This window comes from Rhinopithecus roxellana, chromosome 12 (assembly GCF_007565055.1).
Source record: "Rhinopithecus roxellana isolate Shanxi Qingling chromosome 12, ASM756505v1, whole genome shotgun sequence".
Taxonomy (NCBI): domain Eukaryota; kingdom Metazoa; phylum Chordata; class Mammalia; order Primates; family Cercopithecidae; genus Rhinopithecus; species Rhinopithecus roxellana.
The window spans coordinates 84,372,433-84,378,432 of NC_044560.1; the positions used below are offsets into that span (position 1 = coordinate 84,372,433).

At 47.4% G+C, this 6,000-nt stretch overlaps 1 protein-coding gene across 7 annotated transcripts in view; it reads right to left on the reverse strand.

The window, feature by feature from the left end:
• The window catches only part of PHC2 (polyhomeotic homolog 2), a 114,240-nt gene extending 108,860 nt beyond the window's left edge, over positions 1-5,380 (reverse strand). For 6 of the 7 annotated variants that reach the window (XM_030942662.1, XM_010382286.2, XM_030942659.1 and 3 more), the window contains exon 1: positions 4,493-4,940. The gene's annotated coding sequence lies outside the window, so the exon portion shown is untranslated. Of the gene's footprint in view, positions 1-4,492; positions 4,941-5,286 lie in introns of those variants that run through there. The other variant, XM_030942658.1, reaches the window with a different exon arrangement.
• Positions 5,381-6,000: the final 620 nt, after the last annotated feature.

Consider the following 6,000-nt stretch of genomic DNA (forward strand, 5'->3'; position numbering starts at 1 on the left):
TAAGCTGGTAAATGTTGGGGTAATTTGTTATACAGCAATGGATAACTACTACAGTGCCTTATGGAGACCATGCCATAGCACAACTAGGAGACTATGGAGAAGACCCAGCCCAGTCATGTAAACTGTGTTTCATGTGTATACTGCAGGTTATATTGGACATCTCTTCATATTTTTCTTCTCACGTATTCTTAGGCTTACCTGATCCATGTTGGGCATAGAAAATGAGAACAAACACTCTGAACGGGGATGAGACAGGTAATGGGAGGAGGCAATACAATCTCAGTCTTGTCTGATTTCCCCCACAAAGGAATCCAGGTTGGTTGGCATAGGACTTGGTCAAGTGGTAAGTGTCAAGTGATGTCAGGACTTGGTCAAATCATTACTCAGAGAGACCAGAAGTGAGAGGAACAACAGGACGATTAAAAACTGTTTCTGAGAGAACCATAACCATGAAACCCAGAAAAACCTAATTGGTTGTCAGTTCCAAGTAGTGACTGTAAAGCCAAAAATTAGAGAAAATAGAAGTTTCTGTGTTTCTTGATTCATGTGGGTAGATGAAGGAACAGAGTAGGCAACAAAGGCAAGAGAGAACAGAAGCATTCCAGACAATGGTGGCAACCAGTGGGGTTCAAAGCTGCTGGGGGAGTCCATGGTTTGAGGGTCAAAGGGTAGCATCAACTTGGTTAAAAAGGCACCAGATGAGAGCAGACAAGTCGTAGTGTACCTGTTCCACTCCAATTTCTGTTTCAGTAGGTTGAAAAATGGTCTCCTTATCTTCCCATGAACAAATGGGTATATCTAACTAAGAAAGGAATAGAAATGAACTTGTGTTGTATTTAAACTGGGAGTAACAATAGCATCAGGACTATAACTCTCTCTAATAGTACCCTCAAAATATGGTGGATGAGTTTCCAGAAGTCATTCTAAGTAAGCAATTCCTTGCCTCTTTATTCTCGATTCTCTTCATATTGACTAGGCATTTCCTTTTGCCCTTCACACCAGCCAACTCATGGAGTTCAAAATGAGGGAACCATAGGAAAATGTGATTGTGCAGCATGACACAGCAAGGACTTAGGCCACCTACCCAAAACAAAGGCCACAGCGCAAAATGCTTTCCTGCCTTCAGGAGGTAGTACAGACACCTTCAGGCAGAACTGGGTACCTAATTTGTGGGGCCTAGTGCAAAATGAAAATGTAGAACCCCCTTGTTAAAAATTATCAAGAATTCCAAGACAGCAACAAGAGAGTATTAAACCAAGCCTGGGCCCCTCTAAACATAGGGCCCTGGGAGACTGCACAGGTTGCATACCCACAAAGCTGGCCCTGACTTCAGAGACAGTATAGCATGATCCTTCAGGAAAGCTTTAGAGTCTGAGCTGGATCCAAATCCCATCTGTGCCACTCATTAGCTATGTGACCTCCGGCAATTTACTTAGTCTTTCCATGTTGCCAAGAGGTTGCGTGGTTATAATCTGGTGCTGGGAAGATTAAATGGGATAATGAACAGAATGTATACAAAGAGCTTAGCACAATGCCTAGCATATAGTGAGCACTCAACAAATGATAGCTGTACTATTACTGTTCAATGAAACATACAAGTAGTTATTAAAGCAGTAAGTTTAAGAAATGGACTGCTGACTTACTATTAAGGATATGAAAGAAAAAGAATAATATTTTAGGTCAACTAAAATAATGAAGCAGACAGGGAAAATGAAATCTTCCACTTGACTGTGCTGTCTTTGCTAATCACTTCTCTATTTCTTTTCTTCCTTTCATTGCCAAACATACAAAAGGTGATCCGCATGCTGTCTCCACTTCTTATCTGCATCTCATGCCACAGTTCTCTCTAATGTGGCTTTTAATATCCCCATGGCCACCCCTGCCACTCTAGTGAAGCTATCATTTTCAAAAAGTTACTAATGACCTTCTGTTTACTAAATATAATGAATGTTTCCCACTCTTTCTGTACAATTTCATACTGCAGACCAATTTCTGCAGCTCAAAACTTTTTCTTCTCTTGACTTCTATGATGCTACACTATCATGGTTAATAGCATGTCTAACCGGCCTTGGCATCTGTCAGGTACACAACAAATGGTGGTGAATAGAATGCATTTGTTTGATGAATAAATTAGATGGTTGTCTTGCTTCTTTGATATTCCTTATTTTCTACCATACGAACTCCATGGCTTCTCCCTCCCTCCCTAATTGTGGGATATATCTTCAAGTTTCAGTCCTTCATCCTCTATTCTATTTCTATGCTGTTACCACCGGTGAACTCAACTAATCATATGGCTTCAATTATCACCATTTTTTTTCTTTTCTCAGCTCCTATAATACCACGCATTAAGCATCTCAAAAAGGTACTAAATGACTGCTATACATTTGTGATTTCATTTACTCATCACAACAATATTGGGTAGGTGGCATTATTACAGATGAAGAAACTGAAGTCAAAGTCATGTAGCAAGTACCTAGTAGAAGTGGGATCCAAATCTTTGTTTAGCTGAGAATAACCCCCATACTACACCACCCCTCTCATTTTCCTATCTCCTCCACATCACAAATACAGGATAGTATTTGCACACAAGCAGGTGTTCGGTAAATCTGCTGATTGAGAAGACTGCTTAAATACCGCCCATGATTTTCCAGCACTTACAGTATCATCAATCTTAGCAGAGCATATTAAGCATGTCACCCCAGTGACACCTTCTTTAGACTTGATCTGTAATATAATTCAAAACAGAAAATTTGCCAAAAACTCACCATAATCTGTTCTAAAAATAAATTTGGTCTAAGCAAAGCAAAAAGGCCTTTATCTGATTCAAATATTAGGAGAGTTTTGGGGATGAGGTCCACCTTGCTACTCTGGGCCCAACCTTGCTCAGCTTCTAAATGATCAGGAAGTAAAAATAGGCTGGCTAGTTGATGGCTGATGAGGTTAAATGAACTATTTATAGTTCTAGAGATAGATACTAAGACAGCAGAATGGGATTTTCTCTGCTCTGATAGCTAAGACCTCATTAAAAGAAGCCCAATACGTGTGAGACATGGGTGGAAACTGGGATGAAGAGAAGAGGATAATAGTAAGGAGGGAGAGTAAACAGAAAGGAGGAGGCATTGGAAAGCCTATGGAGGGCCTGGCCCAGTCTGGCAGATCCACTGCTGTTGTGCACAGCTGGCACCATGCAACAGTGGGGTCAGCTGCATTTGCACGATTCATGGTCTCAGTCCTGGACTACTTGCCCTGACCCATCTCACACTCCAGTCCTCTCTTAATCCAGATCCTTCCAGCTTCTGATCGTAATACTTATTTCCCCAGGTCTCACAGATTTGACATCCAGCATTGCTTCCCTAGTTATGGCCATGTATTTTCTTTTTGTATGGTTTAGATTTGCCCTCCTCAGATGCTGCCTCTAGTGCCAAACATTATGCCCAGTTTTCAGGCCCTCTCCTTTAGAGCGATTGAAAACCACTCCTATTCCACCTCCACATGATGGACTCTTACTTGGAAAGACATGGGTGACAAAGACCAGGGATGAGGCTCAGAAAAACTGATGAGGGGAAAATATGGCAGAGAAAACAATAAGAAAAATATCACTGGACAACTGGGCTGGGAATGAGAAATTCCAGGCTACTTTTAGAAAGTTACATTACAGAGGAAGGAAAAAAGCCATAGTTACAATAGAAAGCCATTCCCTAGAGATAACATATTCTTTATGTGGCTGCATTTGCTGTTCCCCCGCTTTGGCTGCCTTTTCAGTCCTTTCCAATTTTCTCTGCAAGGTGAACTCCTATTCACCCTTCAACACCTTATTTAAATGTGTTCTCTGGAAAGCCTTCCCTGGTCCTCTCAGACAGCTAATTGTTCCCTCCTCTGTGCTTCCACAGTCCTTTGCATTCACGTCTATTGTGCTGTTAATCACTTTTACTAGCAATTTCATTTGTTTCTGCCACCACTTCTTTCAGGACAAGGACTAATTATCTTATTCATCTTTGCATCCCCAAGACATAGCAGAGTGCCTGGCATATGCCAAGTATTTGTTGTTGGGTGATAAAAGACATCAAGAGCAACGTGGAAGTGCAATTTGCACTTCACTTGCAAAATCAAATTGGTTCCTGGTACTTTTCATGTGTAACCGCGTTTTCTCTTGATTTAGAAGGAACGAGTTTAGACTCATAAAAGAAACTCTATTGATATCACGGACGCATTAGCCGATTTTCATCCCCACTAGTGACAGAAATATTTTTTTCCCCCACACTTCCAAGAAACTCCCAGGGTAAGCTTAATATCGGTGGCGCAACTCTCCTCCTACCATTTCTATTGTAGCGAAAGCTAAATTACACTGTGAGCCTAAAGCTGCCACCAGTCTCAGTGAAATGGGGGAGGGGGGATAATTACAAGAAGACACTTCTGTAGCAGACCTAGGAGGGGGTTGGGGGAGCAAAATGAATTTAAGCTTCGCCTTATAAGAAATGTGTTAGACACTCACGTAGAACAGCCGCTTCCTCTGTGCATGACAGACCCGATCCAGGTGTCCAGCACCGACCTTTTCCCATGGGTGTCAGGTCATCACCCAGCACAGAAAACAAGGGACCAGCGCCTTTCTAGGGCATCCCTCTTTCTCCAACCTTGGGGCCCGCTTTTCCTCTAGGGGACTGTTCTCTCCTCCCAGTTCTAGCAACCCCGGTTCCCTCTGCTGGTGCCCACCACGCCACGCTTGACTCTGGACCGAAAGTGCCAGCGGCTGGGCTGTCAGGCCGCGGCTGGGGAGCGGGCGCCCTGGTCAGGCCCGAACCCCGGGTGTCCCCGCACTCTGCGGGACGAGCGGAGCAGGCGCAGGCCGCGCAAGGCCACGGGCTGCCGCGGCGCGGGCCTCTCCGCGGGAGGGTGCTCGGTCTCCGGAGAAAGGGTGCCAGTGACGGGATCTTGGCCCGTTCCCGTTCCCGGCAGCCCCCCGGCAAGCCTCGGCCCCAGAGCTCCCCACAGCCCTCCTCGCGGCGGGTTACCGGCCCGGGGGCGCCGCGCTCTACCGGTCGCTGGCCTGGACTGCGGGCTCCCAGCGCGGGCTCCACGCCGCGGACCAGGGGTCAGGCCGCCTGCCGCCCGCCTGTCCGTGCCCATGGCAATGCCCCGCCCCGCGCGGCCCGTCCCGGCCGAGCGCTCCGGCCCGACCGTGACAGCTGGGTGCCCAAAGGGTTAAGCCGGCAGCGCGGCGGCCGGTGTCCCCCGCGCGCTGCCCGTCAGCCGTAAGCCGGCCCCAGCGCGCACGCGCCCGCCCGTTACCTGCGGTCGCCTCCGCGCTCCTCCTCCACCTGGCCGCTCTCTCCCGGGGGCCGCCCCTCAGCCCGCCCCCTCGGCTCGGCGCCGCGCACCCTGCTGGCTACTCGGACGCGGCCCGCGGAGGAGGGGCGTGGGATTCATTACCATATATTAGCATACCAGCGCGCGTCACGTGGCCGCTCCAGCCAATGGTCACCCTGGAAGGGCGGGGATTGGGCGGAACACGCCTTAGCGCTGCTCCCAGCCTGAACCGGTGGCCATGGCAACGGGCGGGTGGGCGGGGTAGTGGGGAGGCTCCGGAGCCCGGTGCCCCGGGGAGCATCTCCTATACCTGAGCTCCGCATGGCGACCGCGCGCAGTTTTCCCACCTCGCGGATGGAGAGATTTGTCTTAGCCTAGCCAGAGAGACCCAGATTCAGCCAACATTTATTGAGCACTTACTACGTGCCTTAATACTTTGCCGCAGAATGTGATGTCTGTCCTATTAACCTCACTAGATAGTAGGGGAAGTGGAGGCTCAGAGAGGTTAGATCATTCACCCAAAATCATACAACAACATTAAATGGCAAAAGTGGAGATCTAAGACCATTTTTGACTTCAGATCCGGGATAATCGCGAGTTTTCTTTATCCAGCAGGAGTCTCCTAGCACCTCCTCACAATTCCAGGTGTGCTGAGCAGTTGAGAAAATCCTTGTAAATAATTTGTACAGCGTCTTA